This window comes from Aphelocoma coerulescens, chromosome 3 (assembly GCF_041296385.1).
Source record: "Aphelocoma coerulescens isolate FSJ_1873_10779 chromosome 3, UR_Acoe_1.0, whole genome shotgun sequence".
NCBI classification, from domain to species: Eukaryota; Metazoa; Chordata; class Aves; order Passeriformes; family Corvidae; genus Aphelocoma; species Aphelocoma coerulescens.
In genome coordinates, this window is record NC_091016.1 from 13,307,598 (window position 1) to 13,321,625 (window position 14,028).

The 14,028-nt window shown below is 44.8% G+C and overlaps 1 protein-coding gene across 1 annotated transcript in view; it reads left to right on the forward strand.

The window, feature by feature from the left end:
* Positions 1 to 2,387: 2,387 nt before the first annotated feature.
* Positions 2,388 to 14,028, forward strand: part of SERTAD2 (SERTA domain containing 2) — a 78,925-nt gene continuing 67,284 nt past the window's right edge. The window contains exon 1 of the mRNA XM_069009081.1: positions 2,388 to 2,453. The gene's annotated coding sequence lies outside the window, so the exon portion shown is untranslated. The remainder of the gene's footprint in view (positions 2,454 to 14,028) is intronic.

The window sequence follows — 14,028 nt, forward strand, 5'->3', positions numbered from 1 at the left end:
TACAGAGGCACAGGATGATTGCTTATAGACTTCCACCAGCCAGAAACAATCGTGCCCAAACTCACGAGCTCAATTTCTGTCTCAATTCTGTCAGATTATTGCTGTTAAGGAAGGCACAGCTACAAAAAGTCTGCCCTGAGATTCCCACCCTTCTCATTTCTTTGAAGAGGTGTGTGTGTATATATATATATTCATCTATCATTGAATGGTGAATACTCTGTTCATTCTGTTTGCCACAATGCACAGGACCTGATGCAAAGCCCTCTTTAGTGCAGCGGTCAGAAGTCTCTAAGCATGAATCAGTGTGACCACTGCCAAAAGCTGCAGAACCTTGCACGTATTTTAACCCCTTGCTAATGGCGGGGGGGGAAAAAAAAGATGACAGATCCTAAATTCTCGGCTTTTGCTATCAATTCAAAGATGGAAGTCACTTATAAACATCCTTCATTATTCCCGATGATTAGCTGAAAAGAAAACCTTACCCCCACTGTCTTTTTTTCTTCCTTTTTTTATTCCAACAGGATGGTCTTAAAGGTCTTATTTTCCTCTCCTTTCATATTAGAGCAATTTGAGTACTGTCCATCCTGGATTTCTTGCAAGACACTATGATAAGGCTGGCAGAATGGGGCCTTAGAGGCTAAGACACAAATCTGAGAACCCTTTTTTTTTTGGTGTATGATTTGACAATTCCTGCTTCAAATGAAGAACTGTGAAATCTCCCCTCCAACTCCCCTGGATTTCAATAAAAGCAAGCAGGAAAAAAACTGTAATTAGTCCCACCATTTCTAAAGTGAAAAACACGAACAAATTATTGCAGGTTACTATTTTTCTACTCTTGAATTACCATGAATGTCAAAGTAAGAAAAAAAAAAAATCTCTATTTATAGCAGTCCATTGATAGAACAAGTTTTTAAAGCAAACAAGATTGTATTTTTCCAGCCTGTGAAAACACCAATGTAGTCCCTTATTCTGTTATCTTATTATCTCACAGAAGTCTATCACCTGTTTTATGCTTTTACTGCAAAAAACAGGTCTTAGTGTAAGAGTTTGTACATAGAGATGAACAGGTAAAACACAATTTGAGTATCTCATTTTCCTTCACGGGGATTAAAATTTTGGTACGGTTCCAGTATTTGCTGGAAACTCCTACTGGGCATTACTTCCTCACCGTACCCAAAATAAATTCCTCCAAACTTAATCATTTGTGATAACAGCGTTGCTTTTTTACGCCACTGACGCTGCTCGTACCTGTCAATTCCCCCCAGCAGCAGGAGAGAGGAATTGCACTGCCAATGCTATTATTGCTCTCACTTTTTCATTCACCGGGTCAAATTTTGATATCGTGCCGGATCCTGGGATGTGCTTTGTTCTCTAAAATTCTGTCAGAATTAATAAACAACCAAGACCGTGAGCCGAGAGACCTGTCAAATACATGCAACCCCCAACCTCCCACTTCCAGACCCCGGTGCCCCGGGGGAGGCCGAGCCCCCTCCCCAGGCTTTTCACCGCCGCCAGCAGAGCCTCCCCGGCTTTCCCCGGACCAGGCCCCGGCTCCGCTCTCCTTCCTCCCGCGGGAAACGACCTTGGCGGCGCCAGGGCCAGCCCCGATCCGCCCCGGCCACCTCCCGCTCCGCAGGCGGCTCCGGGGCGAGCCCTTCCCCTCCCCGGGGTCTCGGAGGCGCCGGCCCCGCCTCGCTCGCCGAGGTTCCGCCGCCCGCGGCCGCCGCCCCCGCTCCCTGCGTGACCATCTCCCCGCCGCGCCCCCGCGCGCTTCCCATTGGGCGCCCGCGCCGCCCATCAATCCGGTCCTCGGTGCTGATTGGTCGCAGGCCAGGCCGGCGGGCAGGTCCCGCCCCCGGGGCTCCCCCCGGCCCTCCCCGGCACTTGGCGGCGGAGTGTCCTCAGAAGACTCGCTGGGCCGGAGGGGCCGCTCCGCCGCTGGCGGCCGGCCCGCGCTCCCATTGGCTGCCCGTCCTGCCAATCAGACTGGCCGCGGCGCGCCGTTGGCTGCCGGGAGGCCGGGGGGCGGGGCGCTCCCCCCGCCCCCGCCCGCGCGGTGCCGCCCTGTGACCAACTCCCGTGTGTGAGTCACGGCAGCGCCGTCAATGCCGTGTGCGGGCGGGCGGCGCTGCCTGGGCTGCCCCGGCCCCCCTCCCCCGGCACAGGGCTGGCGGGCCGCACTTGTCACCGTGTCACATCCTCCCCGCCGCCTGCCGACCCGGCTCACCCTCCCCAGCTCGGCCGCCGCCCGGGGCCGCCGCGGCGGCATGGGATAGAGCCGGGCACAGCCGCCCCCGCTGCTCGTTTCACATTGACCTCCCCGCGGTTTAAATCCCTCCCCCGCGTGTCCCCCCCGCCGCCTCTTCGCCTCCCCCGCGCCCCCTCTCTCCGCCGAGCCCCCGCTCCCCCGGGCGCCTCCCTCGCCGGTCCTCGCCGCGGAGCCCCCGGAGCGGGTGAGTGCCGGGCACGGCCCTCCCGGGCTCGCTGAGGGGGCTGGGGGTGCGGGGGGCGCGGGCCGGGGCAGCCCCGGGCTGTGCGGGGCCGCCACCGACAACTGTTCCAAAGTTGGGGCATTCCCCTCCCAGCGCAGCCTGGCACTGCCCGCTCGGACTGCAAAAGAAAGGAAAAAAAAAATAGATACAACCCCCCGGCGTCGTTGCCAACTTCTAACGCGTGTCGTGCTGCCGGTGATTGTAATTTTGGTTTTATTTTGTTCTTTTCCCCGCCCTGGTTGAGGCTGTGGTGATGGTTGACGTGAGGGTATCCCGAAAGCCGCCCGGGTCGAACAACCCCTCCATGCCAGGCTCTGGCCACTGTCCGTCCTGGAAAAGCGGGGAAACCTACCTTTTGTATTTCTAGGTGCCCCATCCTCCTCCCCACCCTGTCGTTCCTGGATGTTTCGCTGTTACCTGGGCTTCACTCGCCGTGGCAGGAACATGCGTGTTTGGAAGGGGGAAGCCGTGGTCTGCAGCGGGGAGTTTTGGTGTCTTGGCTTGGTATTGGGAGTGCTTGATGTGAAATGGTTATGCCTCGGTTTCACTGCTATTGATTTTTCTTTTTTTTTCCCCCTCTCCTTAATGTATTTTTAGAAACGTGAATGTGGTATATGTTCTCGTGTGCTGTACGTACAGAACAGCTAAAATAAAACAGAGGCATGGAAAACCCCAGCAAATACAGCAATGCTTCCATGCACAGGGCATCCAAAGCCTCAGTACTCTGCTGGGTTTATTTATTAATATTAATTGCTCGATCTTTGTAATTTATATCATATGGAAACTAATTGCTGAATTGAAGGTTTACCAAACCTCGCAGGGCTCCAAAATAATTTTTCTCAGGCATCTGAAAAATAAATCTACTGAACTTTTGTTAAGAGGAAAGGCCAGCATCATTCTGGGAATCCTCCACGTGAAGTTTCTAAAGGCAAGCACTGTTGTAAATAAGTCCTGGTAAAGTATGGCTTTACTCAGTGAGTACTCAAGTTTATGCAGAAGATCAGTGAATTTCTAGAGGAAATTAAATCTTTACAAAGTCTTGTCTAGCTTTTATCTCTAAACAGAGGGAGGGAAACAAAAATCAGCTGTGAGATTGACATCAAATAGAAAAATCAGTCCTTTTCCCAAGGAGTAACTTGCCCAAGATAACTTGAAAACTTTCTAAATTTTGCTTTTTTGGGGGGGGGGGAGGGGAGGGACAGAGTCCTTCAGCTGATCTGTTGACTCAATATGAAGTGGGCCTGTTTCTCCTCTGGAACTAGTTTAGCACCAGCGTAACTTCATTAACAGAGCGGATTTGCATTAATGTGAAGAGTAATCAAGAAACTCACATTTTCAGAAAGGCCCCTATAGTAGTGCCGTGACAAGCCGTGATTCCTTCCCTCATCAGACCCAATTACACCACCCTTACTCACCCTGAGTGGTACTTCACTGCGCAAGTACTCCCTGCGATGCTTGTGTGACTACTTGTGTACTACAGTGCCAATCCGGGTGAGGTAGAGTGGCGCTTATTTTTTCGTAACTATTTTATTCCTTTGCCTTGAAATGACAATGTGTTGGATAACTATTTTTCCTTGGGCCATGAAGAAAACTTCTGAGGATTAAATGTAAATCTGCTTTGTTAAGTGACCGTACCAAAAACCCATTTTAAGATTCCTGTGCTGCCAGGTGAAACGGGCAGGTAAGTTTTCTGTGTGTTTAGCTTTCCCTTGTTGCTGTGGAAAGTAGGAAAAAGATTGTTGAAAAATTAATTATCTTGTCCTGAAATTCCTCTGTGACTGTGGGATTCCATACCTATATGTGGTGTCCAAGTTGGAGTTGTTTTTCTAATTCCCCTCTGTCTCTAGAACCGTCCCCACCCCCCAAACATTCACATTGCATTGTTTAAATGTTTGCTGTTGAAATCACTGGCAGAAGGATCAGGCCCTCGGTTGGTTTTCTTTAAAGCAGTTGATAATGGCTTGGATGTGATGTTGTAGAAAGATAATATTATCTGGTGTCTCCATAGCTCAGATCCACTGTCTTACTACAATCTCAGAAAAAAGCTCTGTGCTAAGCAGCCTGTAAAGAAAATATGTCTAACAAAGCAGAATTGTCTTCTGCCTTTCTGTATTTATTTATAAATCTCTTGAAAGTTTGCTTGATGCTCTTTCAGAACAAGACAAGATCCCTTCATGTTTGTTTCATGGTTTCACTTCCTCGTATGACTGTGTTCATTGCTAAGCCTTTGTGTCACTGATTGAGATGTTATTGTAATTAACATTAATTATGCAAACTAGATTGTTTTTAGAGGCTCTCCAACTCTGTATTGATACTGTCAACTTGTTTGTTTGTTGAACAAAAATCCACGCATTTCACCGTTCTCAGGGGAAATAGATTAACTGATTCCAAGCTAATGTATGCATAGGAAACCATAGCAAAATCAAGGTATATTAGCTCAAATGGCACATCGAATCTTGATGGATGTGGTGAATAAGTATGGTCAGATCTGAAATACCAAGGCAGGGTAAACAGGGGGAGCAGGAAAGGGGACTCAAGGTACAGTCATTCGGGGAGGGTGTTCACACTGCAGAGTTCCATTACGTTTTTTTTTCCAGATAGACAGTATTAGATTAATTGGGCCAAATTCTGCTGTCCCTAATTGAACAAAACTCTCACTAAAATATACTGGAGCTGTCCTCTTGGTTATGAACTGCTGAATTTGTTTGAGAAACGGAGAAAAATGGCAGTGTTTACTCATTAATTATTTAGGACGTTTTTGATTTTAGACTTGGAGAAGATGTTTTCCTTAAATTTGGTTACAAAGCTGTTCCAGGGTTGCCTTTTTTAAAGAAGAACTTAATAAAAATATATTTGAAATATACATCCCTGTAGCAATGGTAACATTTTATAATTGTTTTTACAATGTTAATTGTAGTGACACTCACAAAAGTCTCCATGTCTGATTCTGAATCACCCTCTTGAAACCCTTCTGAGCTGAGAAGGACTCTAGAATTTCTCCCTAGAAGTCATAATTGTTGCAATATTTATATGTTGTATTCTTGTGTACTCTTAGGAAGAAAAAAAATAGAGGTGGGGAGAGTTTAGATGGGAATTGGTTGTTAGAATATCACATCTGAAAATATATGCAGACTGGCAGATTATTCCCTGTCTTAAAAAACAAGTCTCTCTAACTTTCCATTTAAATAAGCAAAATTTGGTTTGCAGTTTGCTTTGGGTAATGAAAAAGAGATTTTTTTTTGTTTCTACTTTTGGTGCAGTGGTCCTCTGGAAAGTTAGAAATGGCGCCCTGGGGCTCAGCGAAGTGGAGGGTGTATAATTATATGGGAAGGCTCCATAGCATCAGTGAATTAGCATTAGCAGCTGAGTGAGTTTGTTAAGCTGTAGAGATGGCATTACGGAAATCAATAAAATGCTGATTTCTTTTTCTTACTGCAGATTCCGTGTTAAAAGGAAAAGATGCTATTTGTTTGTCTGCCTTTCATGTAGGCTTGCCAAACCATTAGTTGATTTGCAAAGGCAGGTTTTTCAGTTCAGGCAATCAGTAGTCAGGTTTGTTTTGTTTTGCTTTTTTTAAACTCTTATAAATCTTTATTTATTAGATTGTCTTCCAGAAATCACACTAACGTCCTGGCCTGCAAGCGGCTTCATGTGTGTCTGTTTGTCAGCAGAGACGAGGGAAGGTCACTTATTTTTCTTATGACATGCTGGTGTGGCACTGTGTGTTGTAGCCCAAATGTTCTGTGTTCCTGACGTTCCTGTTTCTGCTTTAAATTAAATTCTTCCAAGGGTTTGGAGGGTTCCGATGCGATATACTGAAATCCACAGTCAAAATAAAAGAGAAATAGTGACCTTAACTGTTTTCAGAGGTGGAGGCAGGAGGAATGATATTAAGTACTGTGAGATCTGTAATATGCATTGGCCTTTATTTCTTTGTCTCAAAGCTTCTCCTGCTTTTATACCAGAGAGACAAGTACCCAGATCATTCATCACACTGAGCTCTTACAGAGACATGACAGACCGACAGCCTTATGTTGCACACTGTGGAACGTGTACGATGCATTAGGTTCTGATGATCTATATAAAACATTTTAATTGGGAGGAACTGTAAATGGGAACGGCTGTCTTCTAATCCAAGGGCTTCGCTTTTTCTTCTCTCCTTCCCCATTGAAATTAAACTTCAGTTCACAATCAAATCATTCTGCTTTAATGTAGATGTATGCTGTGACTCTTGATGAAATGATTTATTCATGTTAAGATACACTCAGGACTTTGGGGGACCCCCTCTGCCTTCATGGTGGATGCTAATTTGATGGACTTTCTGGAACTAGGAAAGTCCAACCCTGTGGCTTCTTCAAGGATGCTGCAGCGAGCATCTGTTTTGTGACATGTGAGCAGCCTATGTGACAGAGTTCAGACATCGTGAGGCTTGTGGAGCACGTTCTTGTATGAAGAGAAACAGTTCAAAATGCTGGGTGTGTGATGCAGAAAACATTAAAGGTCGGCAACTTGGAAAGTTAATGCTGTGGTTCATGTTGGTATTTCAGAGGGAATTCTGATGGAGGCGTGGTCCCAGTGAAGGTAAACTCACCGGTCCAGCCACACAGATAAAATAGCAGCCTTACTCTTATCTCTTTGGTAACCCAAACCTGGTTGCTGATAAACTGGCAAAATTATGTTTATAGTCTCCCTATGCTTTGTTTCTGCTAATTTCTAATTAAGTAGATCCAGGAAAGGCCAGCATGGTGCTTTTACTGCTCAACTACAGCTTAGAAATGACACTCTGCTTTCTAATGATTACAAGCAGGTGAAGTGACAGGAAGGGCAGAGATGTTGGAGTAATGTGATATGCAATTAAATTCCTGATTCTCTAAAATATTTACCCATAGCTGTAGTGATCCACAGTACTTCATATCTGGCATTGGCCATGTGTGTCTGGTTAAAGACAGTTAAAAAGCACAGAAATGGGTTGGGGGGGGCGGAGGGGAAGGGAGGGGAAGAAAAAAGGATGAAGATATCTTAGCTGAACCAGAACAAAACCTCTTTAGCTCCTACCATTTGAAATAGGGAGGAATTTCAAGAAATAACAAGGGTAAAATCTCTCACAACTGCCAAATTACTGTAGTGATTGTGACTCTGAAAAAGCAGGTTCTATCTAGAGAAGCAATTGTAGTTACTCTGTGGTCTTGTTATAAAACTTGCTAATGTGGTTAAAGCCACACTTCTGAGAACAAGAGCATTGAGAGCTTGGATTCTTTTTCTTAAAAATGTAGAAGTCTATATTCATATATTTTCTGGGGGACAGGATAAAATACTGCTTGTTGGATTACCCAATTTCAATATTGTTATTAAAAAAACCCCACACCCTGTTTTCCACCTGTCAAATGAAGTCAGATATTCCTGTGGATGCCTTTTTCTCTTTTCTCTTTTTTTGTTGTTTCCTTCCTTCCTTCTAAGAACCTTTTAATCATCTGCTTTCCTTCTTTCTGTCCTACTGAATTCCTTTCTTGTTGTTTTGATTCCCTCCGCTTCTTTCTAGATAAATTTTTTTCCAATTTGTTATTGTTCCTTCTAGTCTTAATCAACTACCAGTGTTGCTGCTTGCCTATAGAACCACAAGGTTCATGTCGAGGTGTGTCCTGCCAATAATATTTAGCATCCTCTGTCCTTGGCAAGGAAAAGGTTTACCACTGTCCGATGGAAAACATGAAGGGAGAGCCTGTCGGAGGTGTGACTTGAATTGGTGCAGTCATCTAGAAGGAGTCAGGGCCACAGCCAGGAATACCCAGGTGTCATCAGCTTCAGACGTGTGCCCTGTGCTGTAGCAAAGCAGGTTTTTTGTTTCTTCTATGCTTTGCAGAGCTCACTTTTTTTTTAGTTTGTTTTCCTGCTTCTACTTATTTGGCTGTCTTTTCTGTTTTAGTCTTTTCTCATCTTTAATAAGTAATAGCTACCAATGACCTCTCAAACTGCGTCACAGGGGCGTTAAGGCTAGTGTGTTTTCCCTTATCCTGTACTAGAATATTTGGCTGTTGCCAAAGAAATTGAGGTCAGAATCAGGGTCTCTTGAGTACCATGCACCAAAAGAATATGTACATATGTGTTGAAGATACCAAAATACTCTTAAAAAAAAAAATCAAACAAGATTTGTAAAGTTCAAAAAGCTAATATCTGTTTCGAGATGCAGTGCGAGAACTAAAACATAAAATGAGGTAGGTAAAAATGCAGCCTTTTTAAGAGAACCTTTAAACTATTAAACCTTTTTAAAGGAACACATCAATTCTTTGCTGAACCTTGTCAATTGAAGGAAGGTAAGCAGTCCTTACTGTGAGAGGGAACAAATCTGATAGTAAACTTTCTAAACAGAGCTGAGGTCTTTAGGCCTGATGTCAAGCGAAGGAAGTAGTGGCGGATATGCAATGGGAAAATGCCCAGGAACAGGCATTCAGCCAATCCAAGGAGGCTGTTTTAACTGTCCTTTGATTTGGATATTCTTAATTTATTCTGCTTTCAGATATTTCAGTGCAAATTCTAGAAAAGGCAGTTTCTGTCTTTTCAGATTGGCAGGTTTTTGTAGCGTGCCTACCTTGAAAAATCCAAAAGAAGGAGCAGGTGAAAATGTAAAGCTCAGGTATAGTTTTCTTCTGTCCCTTCTGCCATGTTCAAAATTATATCTCATCTTGTTCTTATCCTTGTTCAGGATAAAAGCTGTGATAATCCATTTCCTTTGCTGTGATAATCCCTTCCCCAAATGTCCTGGTAGCATAATTTGATTGTGGTGCTTGGACAGCTATCATATCACTCCTACAAAGCAACAGTAATAGTTGCTACAAACAACAGTATAATCCAAGAAATCCAGAGTTAAAATGCTTACAGCAGTGACTAATTGCATGCTAGAGAGTATTACTGTATCTTCTGATTGATGTCCCTCATTGCCCAAGACAGACTTGCAGATGAGTTCTTAACATATTATTTAACAAGATGGTAGTGCTCTGTGTTTAAATTGCTTGTTGTTGTGGGGTTTTTTTATTGTCCCTCCCCAGTGTGGGGTTCAGAACCTCCTTATTAGTTTTATGGGAAAGCCACAGATCCAGATTCCTTCTGGAACTATTACAACACGAGGGAACAAATTGTGTAGGGATTTTTTTCAGGAGCTACTAAAGTAGCCTGTGCTCCTTACTGAAGAAAAGTTAAGAATCCTTGTAATTGTTGGGGCTTTTGTGTGGTTTTTGTTTTATTTTTTGTTTTTCCTTTGCCTTTCTTTCCCACTTGAACCCTGATTCTGAAGGAGCTGGAACAATTACCCAGCCTGTCTTACATCTTCCTATTCAGAAGAGGGTGGAGTGGGAAAGAAGGTCTGCATTGGACTTCAGATATTCTCTCTAGTCCCTTTGCCACCCCTAAGTTACACTACTTCAGCCAGAAAAACAGCAGAGGGAAAGTTCTTGCTGGAACAGTTTTTCCTGGCTTTAATGAGAGATTTTTACAAAGAGAGGAAATAGTGTAGGTGAATGCATCTAGCACCCTTTAGGAAAGGGTCACCACCACAGGGATGCTGCTGAAAAAGGATGCCAAATCCTCCCAGACTCTGTATCAGGTTTTTTGAAAGGCTCCTATGAAATAAAGAAGCTATATAGCCAGTGTGCATGTATATTTCTGAAGGTAATGCTGGATTTCTGCCATATCACAAACCTGATTAGAGTAATTTATAATAAAAAATGAGGCATGGATTCCAGAAATGGATAATGTGATGGGGAAAAGAAGGAGGTAAGTAGCAGAGAAAGCAAATCTGAAGGTTTTCCTGGACTGCGGATGTATCCCAAAGTGTGGCTTTACTGCCAGTGTCTGTAGGAAGAAGCTACAGTCCTAATTTTTGATGTCAGAGATGGCTGTTATATGGTTGGCTTAATATACATACTGTGCACTGCTGTTTGTTTATTTATTTGCAGTAGGACTTGGGGTATCTCAGGTACTTTCCAGGTGCTTACAGATAATTTCTGCTCCAAGGACTTCACAAATCAGAGAGGCCAGAGGAAAGTAAATGGGTGGGAATTTAGTACTGAGAAGCAGAACGAGATTCTCAGGAGGCAGGGCCCTTGAGAGGAGTACGAGTGTGTGGCAGAGGTGCTGTGCAGGTAAGGTGGAGAGGAGGAGGATACCTGCAGTGGTCTTCAGGAAAGAAACAGGTACTTGGTGTGTCTGGAAAGAAGAGAGATCCTTTTACTTTGCTTCTGCATTGCAAGTCAGTCTGTGGTCAGTTTAGAGCTCCCAACTCCCAATCCCTCTCTTGGATCCTTTCCACTGCATTTGTCATTGTGTGATGTGGTGGCTTTGTAAGTGAAGCTACTCTGTCATGTTCTGTGCAGAGAAGTGCTGTGAGAATGGGAAAGCAGGGGAATGAGGCACATGAGGTGTGTGCATGCAATATGAGGCTTGGCATGGCCAGGGAGAAGTAGCATTGGGGTTTTGCACAAGCATTCTTTGGGTCACGAAGTGTCATCATCTTCAGTTCAATTTTTTTGCTGTGATTAAGGCCCTGAGCATGCCTGTAATGCAAAACAGAAAACATAAAGAAAATGTTTTCTCTTCAGCCATCATTCTAGCATGCTTATGTGTGTATGAATCATTCCTCCTCCATCTGGAAGGATGAGATGCAGAGCTCTTTTCTAAGGAGGTATCTAAAGTACATCCTCATAGCAGCCAGCAATTGGCATGACAAAAGGTTTATAGCAAGTGGCTGGCACTTTTCCCATCCATCTTGCCACTGGAAACATAATGCTTTTGCAATGTGCTTGTTCTTCAGGCACCAGTGTGCAGAGCCAGTCCTTGGGACATGCAAACGGAGCGGTTGCATGTTGTTTGCTTTTGTTTGTGGCACCTCCTCACCAGCCCAAAAACTGGGAAGAGGGAATAACACTGATAAACTGTTTTCCTTTATTTAAGCATGATGTGGAGTGGATGGGAACAGTGGAACATCCCCAGGTGTGGGAAGATGGGCAGCATGGCATCTGGCACTGCCGGTGTAACATCAAGTGTGGGGGAAGACTTTGTTTTGCTTCTTGTATGCTTTGCACAGAACAAGGAAAAATTTAGTAGTATTGAGTGCACAAGGAAAAAGGTCTGATTTTTAAAAATGTCATCTGTTGCTCATGTAAACTATCTTGTAGGCATTCTGTCTTTCACTCAATTTGCAAGAAGGTCAAGGCCCTGAACCAATTAACTTAGTCTTAACTGTTCCTGTGATGTCAGGAAAGGGTTTTATTGTGCTTTTTTTTTTGTAGAGGAGTGTTTAATGTGGTGTCAGAACAGGCAGTAGAAAGAAGGGCCCCTTAATCTCAGTGCTCTGCTTTAACAACTCTATAGTTACCTTTCTCTTTTGCTGACCATGACTGGGAGTGTCCTTGTCTTACAGCAGTGGCCAGCTCTGTATGTAGTTCAAACCTAAATGCAGAAACAGGATGTTCTTCTGCTGAAGCTCCTTGGGGCACTCTTGAAACTCACCAAACGCATGCCCATGGGATTGGACATGTCTTTGCTGCTTCCTTCTTTGGAAAGGTGGTTGGAGATGAAGTAGAAGAGAGTCCAGGATTCATTGCCTGCCCTCAGGATCTTTGGTGTAGTAATGAGCTTGTGTTTTGGACCAGTTGTTCTCAGAGCTGGGACCAGTGGCTTTTCCTCCCTGGGGCGTGCCTCTGCAAACAGGAAGAGCCTCTCTGCTCCCCATTCCTGCTCTGCTTTTTAACCAGTGTCTGTTCAGCAAGGCAGGCTCATATTTCTGCTGTGGGAGCTGAGAGTCATCTCTCCATCTCACACAGGACAGTCTGGAGGTTTAGGACACTGCTCCTGCGAGGCCTCAGCTGACTTGGATCGCAGTCGGAATGGCAGGGAGGGAATCATCAGTCTGCCTTACTGGAGAGTGCTAAGTCCTGCTCTGCTGCATGGAGAATGCAGGCTGCTTAGTGCCTTGTATATGAGGCACTTCAGCTTTTTGGAGGACAGGTTGCTGTCTTAGTGCATGGACACAGAAACCTCCTTTCTGCTTCTTTGCAAAGGGTAGGTTTAAGATGCAGCCCTGTTCTTGGCATCTCTTATGAGCTGACTCTACATAGTGACATGCTGACCCCAGGAGTTCAAAGTACTGTCCTGTTCCCTGGTGTACTTTGGGTTTGGGATAGAGGGAGATGGCTGGTGTACGTGTAGGCTTTCTGCAGCAGGGCTTCTGTTCTGAGGTGAGAACAGCTGCACCCCTTTCCTTGTGAGCTGTTGTGGCTGCAGGCAGGGACTGTGAAACCCTCCTGTGCCACTGAAGCAGAACACTGTGTATGTCTGCTGCCTCCCAAAGTGCTTTGGGGGGGGGGCTGCTCTGGATCTGGGATGTGAAATGTTGTCTTGGAAAGCCACTCTGCCCTGGAGAGTGAAATACTCTTGCATATTAGGGCACGGTGTTGGAGTTTGTATCTGGGGAGGGCTTTTCTTTTACTATGTCGCAAGCTTGTGTATTTATCATTTTTCTGATACATGAATGCCCGGAGAAGACCCTTCAGGCAGAGATGTTTTGTTACTTTCTTTAGCTTCATAATTGCTGTTTATACTATAGTGCAATAAACACAATTAGCATTTTTGGCTTATTTCAGGGTGTGTGCTTGCATGTGAAAAAGACTGGATATGTTAACTCTGCCATCTTTCTTACCTGTGCCTGAGATATTATCTGATTATGATCTTTGCTGATACATAACAGCTGTGGAAAGGAACTAACACTCCCTATACTTTTGGAAACATTTCAGTAGCTTGACTTCAGTATCCAGTACAGTGGTAACAGGGGTGAGTGGTGTTACATTCAGTCTCTTGCTTTGAAAACTGGCTTCTGTATCCTGCAGAGCACGGTCAGCAGGTGGGGGATGTTCACATTGCACACTTCACCTGCAGTGTCCAATTGGAATGTGCTCCATGTGTGTAAATTCAGCTCTGCTTTTTTCTGTGTCATGGGTCAGAGTTTACAGTCTGGGGACCCCTGAGGCAGAAGAATTGCTCTGCCATGTGTGTATGAGTATGCTCAGCAGGTGTATTTTGTCCTGTAAAGTGTTCAGTATTTTCTAGCCCGAGTCAGCTGTGGGTATTTCCACCTGTTGAGAGACTGAAGACCAGGTTCTCATGACCTAAATTGTGCCTAAGGCTCTGTGCTTGAAAGCCAGGAGTCAGATGGAAGGAAATAAAAGATACAGTGACTTGGGTGCAGTTTAGGACATGTGAATCTTGCTCCTCCTCTCCTCCAATACCAGTGTGCCAGAAGCATCTGATGTAGGAAGCTGCTAGGAACAGGCCTTTCACTTTCCAAAGTATTTCTAAACATCCCAAACTAAACTTCCCACCTTTAACCAATTTGAATTCTCAAGCCAATCCTTTCAATGTTAGGCAGAGCAAAGAACCTGATCCAAGCAGCACTGCCTATTCCTGGAAAAGGTCCTAACATCTCACTTTACCCTCTGGAGGATAACTGGAGGGGTGGGGGAGAGGCCTGGAGCTGTGCTGGTACATG